Source organism: Sceloporus occidentalis, unplaced genomic scaffold, assembly GCF_023333645.1.
Source record: "Sceloporus occidentalis isolate IW3139 unplaced genomic scaffold, rSceOcc1.0.p SCAF_29, whole genome shotgun sequence".
NCBI classification, from domain to species: Eukaryota; Metazoa; Chordata; class Lepidosauria; order Squamata; family Phrynosomatidae; genus Sceloporus; species Sceloporus occidentalis.
In genome coordinates this window covers 6,974,890-6,990,159 of record NW_028317009.1, presented here as the reverse complement: position 1 = coordinate 6,990,159, position 15,270 = coordinate 6,974,890, and the positions used below count along the sequence as shown (strand labels likewise).

The 15,270-nt window shown below is 48.7% G+C and overlaps 1 pseudogene; it reads right to left on the bottom strand.

The window, feature by feature from the left end:
• LOC149299238 (neural-cadherin-like) overlaps window positions 1–15,270 on the bottom strand; it is a 44,637-nt pseudogene that overhangs the window by 16,111 nt on the left and 13,256 nt on the right.

The window sequence follows — 15,270 nt, the reverse complement described above, 5'->3', positions numbered from 1 at the left end:
CAAGGCCTCACATGCATGGTTCATGCATTTTTTGAGGAAGCTATGAGGGCAAAACTGGAACATGCGCATTTTCGTTTTCACATTTGGAATTTTCAGAAATTGGTTTCCTGGGCCCATATCCCATTTGGGACATTTTGGAAGCCCCCTGCTGTAAATTACCCCATAAAAGTATATATTTATGAACAGTAGACAAGTCAAGGTGTTCAACTAGGGTAGTTTTGACAGTTTTCAGCTAGCCTTTTCTTCACTGATGTCTGCCAAAGTTCACGGAAAATTTATTTTATTGCGTTTTTAACAAATACATTTCAATGTTAAAATTTATTTCTTGCACAGCATATGTGCAACAGTGAAAGAAAGCACCACATTTTGTTCACCAACACCCCCGGTTCCAACAAGGCCTCACATGCATGGTTCATGCATTTTTTGAGGAAGCCATGAGGCCATAACTGGAACATGCGCAAGTTTTCAGAAATTGGTTTCCTGGGCCCATATCCCATTTGGGACATTTTGGAAGCCCCCCACTGTAAATTACCCCATAAAAGTATATATTTATGAACAGTAGACGAGTCAAGGTGTTCAACTAGGGTAGTTTTGACAGTTTTCAGCCAGCCATTTCTTCACTGATGTCTGCCAAACTTCACAGGGAAATTATTTTATTGCGTTTTTAACGCATACATTTCAATGTTGCAATTTACTTCTTGCACAGCATATGTGTAACACTGGAAAAAAACCACCACATTTTGTTCACCAACACCCCCGGTTCGAACAAGGCCTCACATGCATGGTTCATGTATTTTTTGAGGAAGCTATGAGGGCAAAACTGGAACATGTGCATTTACATTTTTTTAAATATTTTTTTTCATCAGATTACTTGTAAGTGACAGGTTTAGGCCGCTGACATCAATCAGGGAGACCGATCAATAATCAGCGACTTAAAATGTCACCGACAAGTGATCAGGTAATAATTATGATTTTTTCATTTATTAATTTGTGTTTTTTCATAATTACCCTAGATGACCCCTCTCTCTTTGTAGAGCAGGGTCATCCGTGGGCTGCCACAATGATCCGATCACTCCTATTGGCCAGGAGCGATCTGATCAGCCCAGCATTTGACCTGGAAGCACCCTGGACTTTCAGGTCAGTGCTGTTATTTTTTTTTAATTATTATTATTATTATTATTTTTTTTATTTAATTTTTTTTTAAAAAAATTTTTTTATTATTATTATTTTTTACATTATTTTTTTTTTAACTCTTTCAATGCTGATGCTCCATTGAAGCACAGCATTGATTGATATTTAGTCCCCACAAGCTTGTGGGGACTAATATTAAACCCTGCAATGCTGCGATGGGGGTCATACACAATCGCAGCATTGAAGGGGTTAATTGAGGAAGAGGGGGGTAGGGGTTAACTGAGGAAGGGTGGGGGTGGGGGGGTCTGGTCTCCACACTCATGTGGAGACCAAAGAACCCTGTCTCCCTGTCCCTGAAGCTGCCTCTGGCAGCTGGGACACAATCTCCAATAGACTGGAGATTGTAGGGGAGGAGTCTCTCTGATCAGTCCTACAGGACTGATCAGAGGACTTCTGGGGGCTCGTTTTTGCTGTTGCTGGTTTGCAGAACCCCCTAAAAAACGGGAATTAACCCCTTCAATTCACTGTGAGAAATGGCAGGCTAAGGCTTACCAGTCTCACACAGAACAGAACAATCCCTCTGTAATGCTCGGATGCAGCACAGCAGTGTTGCCAAAGCAGTCACAGCGAAAAATGAATGGATCTCTCAGGCAAGCTCTGGTCTTATAAAGGCGCCTTCAGAATTAAAAAAACAGCAGCACAGGCATTGGACGAGACCCTTAGCATGACGTCACAAGAGTGAGCTGATTGGACAGACGAGATCAGCTCACTCCTGTTTGAAATTTTGGCGGCTGCGCGGCAAAAACGAAGACGATCACGAAGAATCTTCGATTCTTCGTGGTTGTGAGTCTTTGTCTTCGCCTACGTTTTGCCGGCGAAGTCTTCGGAACGAACAAAAAAACGGCCTCTTCGTGCTCGTTTTCATGTTCGCCCGAAGACGAATGCGCAAGTCTAGTTGACACCAGCGTCTGCGTCTTTTGCCTCCACCTGCAGCACAAACGTTCCTGGGGGCTGGTTCTCCAGGACTACGGTGTGGTGACGGTACTGGGCACACTGGAAATAATGTTAAATCCACACATTTCTTTTAGGATCTGGCTACATCTTGGAGCCAAGGACAGTTCTAACGCGGCTTTAGTTCATTGGCGTTCAGTAAGGGATTATTCTCCTAAGCAGTTTTCTGGAGTTTGACTTAATGTATGAGGTACCTGATGGAAGACAGGCTTGTTCTGGTTGATGTCATCGACTGTCACTACAACCGTAGTCGTGCTGGTGAGGCTGTGAGGACCCCCCGAAGCGTTGTCATCTGTGGCGGTCACATACAGAACATACTCGGCTCCATGATGCTTTGGAAGCAGGTTAGAGCCAAAACGGATTATTCCTGTTAAATGGTTTGAGGATAAATCAGTCCCATTGTTACAAATCCTTAACCCAGGGTAAGTGATACCCCCTACTCAACTATTTAGGAACTTCAAGTTATAGTTACTGTGACGGAATTCTGGTGAGGAACTCAATTTCATCTCGATGACTAATTTTCTTCTTTATGTAGCAGAATATGCGAGAAATCGTCAGGTATTTGTAAAAAGCATTGGTGGTATTGGGGGGGGGTTAGTTATGGATGTATACAAAATATAGCTCTACGTACCTTTCTCGGAATCAATAATAAAGCTCCCTTCTTTATTTCCTTCCGAAATGCTGTAAGTCACATGATCTCCATCTGGATCAAAGGCATGTACGGTGGCAACCAGGGTGTTGGGAGCAGCTTCCTCCGATACAAACGTTCTGTATCTGGAAAACGGAGTACATAATCAAGTTCCTCCGCAGAGAAATGCTGCCAAGAGACCCATTCAGTGCTACCTCCTACCCCGAGGCTCGGCCAACACCAAACCTACTGGTCTTCTGAACCTAAAAACTCATCCCAGCCTCATCGGGCCCTGGCAAAGAAGTTATAGAATGAAGTCTATGCAGTCGCCTTTCATTTATGGATCGTATTGGGACAAACTCTCGAGCCTTCGTTGGGAGAGACCCGATGAACCGCAATGTATTACAATGTATTAGGTTATGAGAGTGAAGCTACAATATTTTACGCCATAAAGAAAAAAGACCGAACCGTGACCTTCTCCCCGGCAGAGACGTAATAGACGTTCTATGCCCGGCTTTAAAACGTATCGCGCTCCAAAGAATCGCGGCAGTTACAGACATGTCATCGTTAATAATAGGTTAAAAAAGAAAAAAAAATTGCATGAATTTGTGCAAGCGGAAGAAATATGAAATGAGAAAACCCTGATGAGTTAGCCTGTTTACCAACGGCCATTACGCAGAGATGTCCGTTCTGTCCGGATCATACGGCTGCAAATTGAAGGAGACGTGACTGCTAGACCAAGACAACGGAGCCTACTTATGGCACAAAAAACCCATCCTACCCAAGAAATACACAACACAACAATTGTGGGTAAGGGCTTTGGCCACAGCTTTATTAACGTCATAAACCAGCACATCATAACCATACATAAACATAACCATCCTGCCAGCTGTCGTGTTAACCGACAGGCAGATAACCCAACACTTTACCAAGAGTTCTCGTTCTGGGTACCGTCAGCCTCCACAGAACTCGTCTCCCCAAGCCTCCTCCATCCACTGGATATTCACATAAAAGGGGCTGGCCGTGACTTCCCGCCACCGCAGCCAACTCAGACTCGCCTGAGCTATGGCTGCGCCCCCACCAAGGCCAGTGTCTTTTCGATCCCGGACTGCAAACCAAGATTAAAAATATCGAGGCCAATGTCATTTAAATGTACTCTGTCTTGCCGAACGAAATCCTTGTTATCGCCCTCTAACTCACGATGCCGTATAGCCACACCACCCAGGGAGGTAACAAAGCGAGACACGGCAACATTCAATTTTCTGCGACATTTTTCTAAGGCTCTAGCACCCGACCCAAGTGACCAAACAGGTCGAGGAACAACTTCCGACCAGATTAAAATAACACTTTTAAAAAGGGCAAAACAACGCAAAAGATCCCCCTTGATTCGGTGAATAAGATCGATGGTAAGAACCGAGCCTAAATCGTTGCCACCCGCGTGTACGACCAAAATAATAGAAGACGGAACAAACCTACTTAATGAACAAAACTCCGGATACATCTGAACCCAGCGTAGGCCACAAATACCACGCCAACGAATTCTGACCTTGTCGTATGGAAAACCCAAGTTCCTGCCATACACCCGACGCTCCGCCCGACGAGCCGCCCAGAAGATAAAGGAGTGACCCAGTATCCAGACCAGTGTAGGTGATGAACCTGAAAGAATAATTACAGTAACTGAGGACAAATGTATAAGCGAAACCTCTTGGATTTCCAACGACCCAAGCGTTAAATGTCAGATGTCGGCCCTAGCAGCCTCAGTGGCGGCCCCAATCCTAAAAGAGTGAGGGGAGAAGTAAAGTGGGCACACACCACAACGAAGTAAGCAGGAACGAAAAATTTTAGAAAACTGAAATCTCGTCAAGGATGAGCCAGATGAATGAATTAGAAAGGAGACCCAACCAGACGGACGTATAGCAGAGAAGGAAAGAATAATTCTAACAGGGCACCAATCCAAATCGGTAGCACGAATACTGACCATAGCACCTCGACCCACCTGGTCAGTCTTGGACCGCTGAATAAACACCTGAACCAACCCTGGCTGAAAAACAATATCCTGAGCAGTAAGAGGGGAAACGGAACCGGCCCTAGGAGCCACAACCTCACCAACCCGCAATGCACCATAAAAGGATAAGGAGAAAGCCACGCGAAACAGCAGCGTTTCATACCTGTCAAAACAGATTTGTGACAGGACATCCAAAATGCGATGCAATTCCTCTTATCAGGAACCACATGTTTCTTCCAACCTTTAACAATTTTGGAAGCAACAAACTTGGCACCCAGCTCCTGCCAGCCCATCAATTTAAACAGAAAGGATAGGGCTGTCATATTCCGTTCCGCTGTGGAACCAGAAGCACCGGAATCTCTTAAGCTTGACAGATACAACAACGTTACCCGACTCCGGAAATCCTCAGACCTAAGATCACCCTCAACTTCAGCCAGCGAAAGCCAGGCTCTCCACACCCGAATGTAGGCTCTCCACGTACTTGATGACAATGAATTCCGGAGCAGTCACTAGGTTGGAGATGCGAGGCTCCATAAAGAGTGTGGAAAAAGCAGACCCGTAACTGCAGCCTCCGGCGCGGCCTCCCTGAAGCGCTGAAACTGTAGGCGAGATAATGCGTCAGCGATTACATTTGCCTCCCCAGGAACATGTTGCGCCCGAACCCAGATGTTAAACTCCAAGCAACGCAAGACTAAGTGCCTCAACAAGGCCAAAACAGGAGGGGAATGAGAGGTTGAATGATTAATCAAGTGAACAACGCCCATATTGTCTGTACGGAAGACTACACGTTTACCAGTCAAGCTTGGACCCCATAGCTCCACTGAAACCAAGAATACGAGATTGCGACACAAGTCAGACCCTAACCAATCATCAGGCCAAGGCTGAGAACACCATTCACCTTCAAAATATGCACCCATCCCTACCGAACCAGACGAATCTGTAAACAACTCAAGGTCAACATTAGAACATTCGGCCTGCTGCCAGCAGGTATGACCATTATATTTGTGGAGAAAGGTCACCCAGACTTCAAGATCAGCGCGAATGGACCGCGTGATTCTCACAAAATCAGATGGAACTCGAACGCCTGCCGTAGCTAAAGACAATCTTCTAGAAAAGGCACGCCCCATCGGCATGACCCGAAAAGCAAAGGCCAACAGCCCCAACAAAGCCTGAACCTGCTTGAGATCAACCTTTTTTGAACACCGAACCCTATCAAGCTGCTGAGACAAAGACATCAACTTAGCCTGAGGAAGACGGAATACCATGGCGGAAGAATCAATTTCGATTCCTAAAAAAGACAAGCACGTAACCGGACCCACCGTTTTTTCTTCAGACAAAGGAACACCAAATTCACCAGAAATCTTCCGAAAAACATTCAACAAAAGGGAACAGCAGTCAGAATTAACAGGGCCAACAAAAAAAAAATTGTCAAGATAATGAAGTAAGGTGGAGAGACCAGATACTTTAATAACCACCCACTCCAGAAAGGAAGAAAACGATTCAAAGTAACTACAAGAAATCGCGCAGCCCATGGGCAAGCACATATCAACATAATATGATCCCTGAAAGAAGCAGCCGAGCAAATGAAAGCATTCGGGATGAAAACGATATCAGCCTTAGCCAACAAACAGTTGGGGCCCGCCATCCGAACCAACTTCAATGCCCTATCAAACGAAGTATAATGAACCCGGCTCTCCTCAGGAGAAATGCCATCATTGACGGAATAACCTACGGGATATGAGAGATGATGGATCATCCTGAAGCTGCCAGGCTCCTTCTTAGGAACCAGACCTAGTGGGGATACTCTCAGATTGTGAAAAGGAGGGGAAGAAAAGGGGCCCACCATACGGCCACAATCTACCTCTTTCTGCAATTTAGCTGCAACCAAATCCTCATTCAATGACACTGATTTAAGATTATTCGCCATGGAAGGAGTATCCGAGTATTCAAAAGGAATCCAGAACCCTCTACTAAAACCATCCATGAGCAATAAGGCCTCACGTCTATTGCTGTACTGCTTTAACCAGGGGAGCATCTTTTGAACGCTCACTGGCGTCCTCGCCCCGGCTGGCGTCCTCCTTCCCTCCAGACTTGGTTCCACCGGCTCGGTTCTTCCTAAAACATTTAACTGCAGGGTGCGGTCCTCCACAATGGGAGCACTCGTGGCAGAAACGGCAGGAGCTGTACCACCTGCAATGTCTCTCATTGTAGAGCCAGCAGACACCCTTTTTTGCACCTGCCGCCGCTCCAGGGGCTGATGCGGCGGCCCCCCCATGAAAGGGAAGGGGTCTGTTTGGTGTCATCAATAATAACCACAGATTGCCGTCCTGCATATCAAAACGCATGCTAGGACGTACAGCCATCTTCTTACGAAACTGCTGATCATATTTAAACCAACACTGACCGCCATAGATTTTATAAGCACCCCAGATAAGATCTAGATAAGCAAAAAATTATGGACCTTTGTCAGAAAAGCGCTCGCATAGTATGCTGGCAAAAACAGAAAACCCTTGAAGCCAATTACCAAACGTACGCGGAATTTGTTTTCCTTTTTCTGAATCACTCTGCTCTGACCTACGTGGCCTATCCACGGTCTCCTTGTCCGCAGGGACCAATGACAACAAATCCACAAATTCTAACCTACAAATCTTTTCTCTAACCTCCGAGGAAATGTGCATGCTTAACGGCGCAACCTCACACAAATTAGGCACAGCCGGTAGAGGGGGAGAACCCATAACGGAAGCTAACTGAGACCTCCCAACATTGGGGAAGGGGTCGGCTGTAGCACCCCCAGTATCATCAAGTCTACCCAGTAAGTCTTTGAGGACCCTTGCCAGGTCAGCCCCAGAACCCTCCCTCACATGCTGTGTGTCCCGTAAACCCCCAACCTCTGTGCCCCAGACCATCTGGCCCAAGCACTCACCATCAACACTGTCCGCAGATGGAATAGTGGGGTGGAGATCATCGAATCCTGATGAGATGGATCGGCTCCCTGACGCGGTCGATGCTGGAGAGTCCTCACGCAGACTTCTGGCTGCATTCCGATCTCGTGTTACAGCAGGAGCAGGGTGATTGCGAGAGGCTGCCGCAGGAGCCTGCCTCCCCCCTTCACGAGGAGTCGTCACGCCGATGTCAATCTCCCGTCGACCGGCCGAGACGCGATCGTGCCGCCGCTGCCGTCCACGCACCGGAACCGCTGGCGCTGCTGTCACCGTCCCTCCCCGTCGGCTGGACGGCGAGCGAGGGCTTCTGCTACGCTCACCAGACGGTCCGTCACCCGGATCAGCTAATGCGGCGGGGGAAGTTCGACACGTCTCCTGCCGCTGCTCGAGTCGCGTTGAACGCTGCAGTCGTCTTCTGGGTCGTGCAGGCCTCGGATTCTGGGATGCAGGTACCGGTCTTCGCCCTCCGCCCCTCAGAGGACTAGGGCTTAAACGTGAAGGAGGTCGGGAACGCCTGCTTCTCCCTTCAGCAGCATCCGCCTGGACAGGAACTGGATGGAGGTGAGTCGGAGCAGCTTGAGCCTTTTCAACAAGCCTCATCAGCGAGGGTCTGTCATTTTTCTGAAGAAACGCCACTAGGGCCATTTCCAATTGCTCAGACGACATGGTGAAGCTCGTACAGAGTGTCAGGATTGACTGAAACTCTGCTCAGGTAAGCCCACCCTTATTCCCCAAAGAACATTATAGCAACAATGTTACTACCCACACCTGTGACCGGACCATGAACTACTGACCCCCCGGTCAAAGGGCCAGCAGTCATGTTCCCCCTTCCTAACCGTCCAGGGGGGCCCCTGGAGAGGAGATTATTTGTGAATCCCTCGTTTGATGCACCAGCTGGAGGGACGCTAACGCCGCTCGGCAACAAATTATAGCCCAAGGCCCCTGTCTTTGCCTCCGGTCTAACGAGCAAATTGATTTTAGCTTTGACAGTTTTAAAGCTATAAAGTGACGAGGGGGAGAGAGATGGGAGTTTGGAATATTTCGCGGGAAGGTCTCGCAAGACAAAGGAGGCTTTAAAGAATAAAAGTAGGGCAACAATGTATCAGTTACAGAAGGTGCAAGTTTGTGATGGGGGAGAAGAAGGGAGAGAAGAAAGGATTCCGGCAATACACCGAGATGCGTTAATGGACAAAACAAAACAAACTTTGGCCCCTCGAGACGCCTCTCTTTAAACGACCATCTCACGCTCAATAAACTGACTAATGGCCCTGCAATCATTCTGACAATCCGGGCTATACACGGCACCCCGAGTAGAGCGAGTGCAACATACAGGACAACAGAAACGGCATTTCATACGCCTCGCGGAGCGCGTGCACCATTACCCCGGCCTGCGGGGGGCAGTATAGATCACACATTGCTGAACGGGAATGACATTCAGAGTGGCTGTTAATTACCTGACAACACTATCCCTCTTCTAAAATGATCACCTAGCATTGTATTGCCCTCCCCTTTGGAAGCGAAGCTTAGAAAATTGCCCAAAGTTTGACAATTAATCTTTGGGAAAGGTTGCCCAAAACTCTCAAGTTTGAATCTGTTTTGGATCCATTACTTCCACGCTGTGAAGGGGAAAGGTTTGCCACCTACATGTCGGCACTACCCTAACTAAGAAGAGTCTCGTGAGCTGCACCTACATGGTTTGAGAGAACTCCAGAGCTTCATCGTTCACGTTGGAGACACGGATGCGGATGGTGGCTGTCCCGGTGTTTGGGTCTTCTCCGTGGTCTATCGCCAGAACCACAAACTCGTAAAGATGGTTGGGCCTCTCGTAATCCAACTCCCGGACGGGGCTGATAACGCCCTCCTCGGAGATGCCAAAATCGGGGCTCAAAGAATAATAGGAAACCTCGCCATTCAAACTGGAGTCACAGTCGGTGGCTGTCACTGGTTAGAAGCAAACATAACAACAATAAGCATGCGTGGCGCTCTGATACATATCATACCATATCATTACACATCAATACAGCTGGCAGCTGAAACAGCCCTATAGTAGGACAATCGTGGGGACTTGGGGATTACGGCTGTAATTGAGCCTGCTGCTGATCGCTCGACGTTCACTTTCTTTGTTTCCCAGATATCACTGGGTGAAAATTAGACTTGGGCACCAGGGGGCTCTTCGTGTTCGTCTTCGTGCTCGTCTTCGGGGGAAAAAAAACCTTCGTATTCCGCGAATATTCGCCCGTTCCTGTCTTCTCTTCGGGCGAATATTCGCGGACATTCTTCGTGCTCGTTTAATCTTCGTTTCCTTCCCGGTTGCCTAGCAGGGGTTAATACGGGGTTAACAACACATCGGAGCAGCAGCAGCTGCCGTGAAGGAACGTGTGTGCAACTCTATTGGTCGTTTCGGCAGGGGGCTGGTCTGGCATCAACTAGTGAATTGCAGAACGCACTTCATGCGTTGATGGCAGGCCAGCCCCCTGCCGAAACGACCAATAGAGTTGCACACACGTACTGATGTGTACTGTACACAAAATGACCTAGAGACAAATGCTCCAAGGAACTTGGCCTCCGTTTTTCATACACAATCACACATCCATAGATGTTTAATAAAAGAATAGGGATTATTTTACATTTTTAAATTGATTTTGGACCACTTGTAATACATGCCTAACATTTGCTACCTACCGTATTTGCTCGATTATAAGACGAGGTTTTTTTCAGAAAAATACCCCTCGTCTTCTAATCGGGGTCGTCTTCTAATCAGACCTCAAATAGAGTCTGAGTAGGAGACTAAGATCCAGATCCCCCGCACCGCTGCAGGGGACCTGGATCCTCCTGTCTCACCCCCCCCCCCATCATACACACACTTACCGGTGCTTCCTGCTGTATTGCCGGGGCAGCGGGTTGACGTCTACGCGATCAGCGTAGACAACGTCCGCTGCAGCCGGAAGGAGGTGTGGCTAGCAGCGGGGGTTGTCTGCGTCCGTCGCGTAGACCTTCCCCGACTGTCAGAGATCAGAGTTCCCCGCACCGGTGCCGCACAGGTGCGGGGAACTCTGATCTCTGACAGCGGGGGAAAGTATACGCGACGGACGCATACAAACCCCCGCTGCCAACTCCACCTCCTTCCGGCTGCAGCGGAAGGCGACGTCAACCCGCTGCCCCGGCTGGAAGCACCGGTAAGAGAGGGCTGAGAGGGGAGAGAAGGGGGGGGAGAGTGTGTGTGTGTGTGTGTGGGTGTTAGTTAAATGGGGGTATAGGGTGTGTGTGTGTGTGTGTGTGTTAGTTAAATGGGGGTATAGGGTGTGTGTGTGTGTTAAATGGGGGCATAGGGCATTTCTGGAGTGGCGTTAAGGGGGCACTCTGCCTCCTGAAATGCCTTATACCTCCCTATATGCCACTCTGCCCCATAATATGCCTTTTAACCCCCTAAATGCCAGAGTGGCATATAGGGATATAAGGCATTTCTGGAGGCAGAGTGCTCTATACAATGCCTTTTAACTCCCTTAATGCCACTCTGCCTCCTAAAATGCCTTAAACCTCCCTATATGCCACTCTGCCCCATAATATGCATTTTAACCCCCTAAATGCCAGAATGGGATATAGGGGTATAAGGCATTTCTGGAGGCAGAGTGGCACATAGGGGGTCAAAAGGCATACCATGGGGCACAGTGGCATATAGAGGGTTAAAAGGCATATCATGGGCCACAGTGCCATATTGGAGTGGCAAGCCTGGGGGCAGATGTGCGTAACTGGGGGACAGGTTGGAAAATACAAGAAATAAAAACAAAAAAAATATTTTTCTCAATCATAGCTTTTATTAAAAAAAATAGTTTACATGAATTAACATTTACTGGTAAAACTTTTTTCCTTTAGGGTCGTCTTATATTCAGGCTTTTTCTTTTTTTCCTAAATTAATGTTCAGATTTGGGGGGTCGTCTTATAATCAGGGTCGTCTTATAATCGAGCAAATACGGTATTTACAATGGCATACTTTGCAACAACCCAACTTTTACTGGACAGGACTGGAAAAAAGCAGGACTGTCCACCAAAATCTTGGGTGTGTTGGCAGGTATGCGGATGGAAAAATGTTGGACAAGAACTAAAAAATAGCTTAGGGTTAATGTACGGTTATGTTTAAGATTAGTAGCAGTGCACTGCTTTGGTTAAAGATGTATTATGTCTAAATAATAATTTAATTTTAATTTTAATGGTTTTTAAAAAAAAAATTAGGGGTTTATTTAAATGTATTTTAAAGTTAGATTTATTATTTAGTACTTTATTATATTTATTTAATGTTTATACTAGTGCTACCTACCGAGCTATAACTACCAACATGTATTTGCATACCTAGTTTAGCTAAATTAGATGGGACAGGACTGGAAAAAAGCAGGACTGTCCCTGAAAAAGTTGGGTCTGTTGGCAGGTATGTGGATGGAAAAATGTTATAGTATGAAGTGTGAGTTATAGCGTTAATGCTAGTGAGTGTAGAAATGAAGGCCAGGACAAATAACAAGAGGAAAGGTCCTTGTGATTTGTGCATTGTACGTGTATGTGTTATGTGTGTTATGTGTGTTGTCACTTGTCACTGTGTTATATGTGTTGTGTGTTATGTGTTATGTCACTGTGTTATATGTGTTGTGTGTTATGTGTTATGTCACTGTGTTATTTGTGTTATTGTGTGTGTTATGTTTGGTTGGTTGGTTGTGTATCAGAAGGAAAATAATGAAATGTAAATGGAAAAGGAAATGGAAAAGGCGAATGAGTGGGCAATTGGCGACCCACTCACCTGTTTCACCCCAGAGCAAAGCATCCAAACACTGTCAGTCTTAGACGTTTGGCAGCAGACTTCCAGAGCTCAGACACAAGGCCCTAGCGTAAGCTGGCCACTCCGGCGGAGGTAGCAGGCGTTGCCACACCGCAAACAGACGCAGCCAGAGGGGAGAAACTGCCCTTACCACCAGGGACATTTTGGGCATGACTCTAGCCAGGAAGCGAACTGGCAGAGAAGAGATGCTGGCACCACCACCACCAGCAGCAGCATTGAAAAATGGGAAAGGCGAATGAGTGGGCAATTGGCGACCCACTCACCTGTTTCACCCCAGGGCAAAGCACCCAAACACTGTCAGTCCTAGACGTTTGGCAGCAGACTTCCAGAGCTCAGACACAAGGCCCTAGCGTAAGCTGGCCACTCCGGCGGAGGTAGCAGGCGTTGCCACACCGCAGACAGAGGCAGCCAGGGGGGAGAAACTGCCCTTACCATTAGGGACATTTGATTCATGACGCTAGCCAGGAAGCGAACTGGCATCGAAGAGACACTGGCACCACCACCAGCAGCAGCAGAATTGGGAAAGGCGAATGAGTGGGCAATTGGCGACCCACTCACCTGTTTCACCCCAGGGCAAACCACCCAAACACTGTCAGTCCTAGACGTTTGGCAGCGGACTTCCAGAGCTCAGACACTAGGCCCTAGCGTAAGCTGGCCACTCCGGCGGAGGTAGCAGGCGTTGCCACACCGCAGACAGAGGCAGCCAGGGGGGAGAAACTGCCCTTACCATTAAGGACATTTGATTCATGACACTAGCCAGGAAGCGAACTGGCAGAGAAGAGACACTGGCACTACCACCAGCAGCAGCAGCAGAATTGGGAAAGGCGAATGAGTGGGCAATTGGCGACCCACTCACCTGTTTCACCCCAGGGCAAAGCACCCAAACACTGTCAGTCTTAGACGTTTGGCAGCAGACTTCCAGAGCTCAGACACTAGGCCCTAGCGTAAGCTGGCCACTCCGGCGGAGGTAGCAGGCGTTGCCACACCGCAGACAGAGGCAGCCAGGGGGGAGAAACTGCCCTTACCATTAGGGACATTTGAGGCATGACACTAGCCAGGAAGCGAACTGGCATCGAAGAGACACTGGCACCACCACCAGCAGCAGCAGAATTGGGAAAGGCGAATGAGTGGGCAATTGGCGACCCACTCACCTGTTTCACCCCAGGGCAAAGCACCCAAACACTGTCAGTCTTAGACGTTTGGCAGCAGACTTCCAGAGCTCAGACACTAGGCCCTAGCGTAAGCTGGCCACTCCGGCGGAGGTAGCAGGCGTTGCCACACCGCAGACAGAGGCAGCCAGGGGGGAGAAACTGCCCTTACCATTAGGGACAATTGAGGCATGACACTAGCCAGGAAGCAAACTGGCATTGAAGAGACACTGGCACCAGCAGCAGCAGCAGAATTCGGAAAGGCGAATGAGTGGGCAATTGGCAACCCACTCACCTGTTCCACCCCAGAGCAAAGCACCCAAACACTGTCAGTCCTTGGCGTTTGGGAGCGGACTTCCAGAGCTGAGACACAAGGCCCTAGCGTAAGCTGGCTACATTGGCGGAGGTAGCAGGCGTTGCCACACCGCAGCAAGTGCAACCAGGGGGGAGAAACTGCCCTTACCATTAGGGACATTTGAGGCATGACACTAGCCAGGAAGCGAACTGGCAGAGAAGAGACGCTGGCACCACCACCAGCAGCAGCAGAATTGGGAAAGGCGAATGAGTGGGCAATTGGCGACCCACTCACCTGTTCCACCCCAGAGCAAAGCATCCAAACACTGTCAGTCCTTGGCGTTTGGGAGCGGACTTCCAGAGCTGAGACACAAGGCCCTAGCGTAAGCTGGCTACATTGGCGGAGGTAGCAGGCGTTGCCACACCGCAGCAAGTGCAACCAGGGGGGAGAAACTGCCCTTACCATTAGGGACATTTGAGGCATGACACTAGCCAGGAAGCGAACTGGCAGAGAAGAGACGCTGGCACCACCACCAGCAGCAAAAGAATTGGGAAAGGCGAATGAGTGGGCAATTGGCGACCCACTCACCTGTTCCACCCCAGAGCAAAGCATCCAAACACTGTCAGTCCTTGGCGTTTGGGAGCGGACTTCCAGAGCTGAGACACAAGGCCCTAGCGTAAGCTGGCTACATTGGCGGAGGTAGCAGGCGTTGCCACACCGCAGCAAGTGCAACCAGGGGGGAGAAACTGCCCTTACCATTAGGGACATTTGAGGCATGACACTAGCCAGGAAGCGAACTGGCAGAGAAGAGACGCTGGCACCACCACCAGCAGCAGCAGAATTGGGAAAGGCGAATGAGTGGGCAATTGACGACCCACTCACCTGTTCCACCCCAGAGCAAAGCATCCAAACACTGTCAGTCCTTGGCGTTTGGGAGCGGACTTCCAGAACTCAGACACAAGGCCCTAGCGTAAGCTGGCTACACCGGCGGAGGTAGCAGGCGTTGCCACACCGCAGCAAGTGCAACCAGGGGGGAGAAACTACCCTCTCCATTAGGGACATTTCAGGCATGACACTAGCCAGGAAGCGAACTGGCAGAGAAGAGACGCTGGCACCACCACCAGCAGCAGAATTGGGAAAGGCGAATGAGTGGGCAATTGACGACCCGCTCACCTGTTCCACCCCAGGGCAAAGCATCCAAAGACTGTCAGTCCTTGGCGTTTGGGAGCAGACTTCCAGAACTCAGACACAAGGCCCTAGCCTAAGCTGGCTACATTGGCGGAGG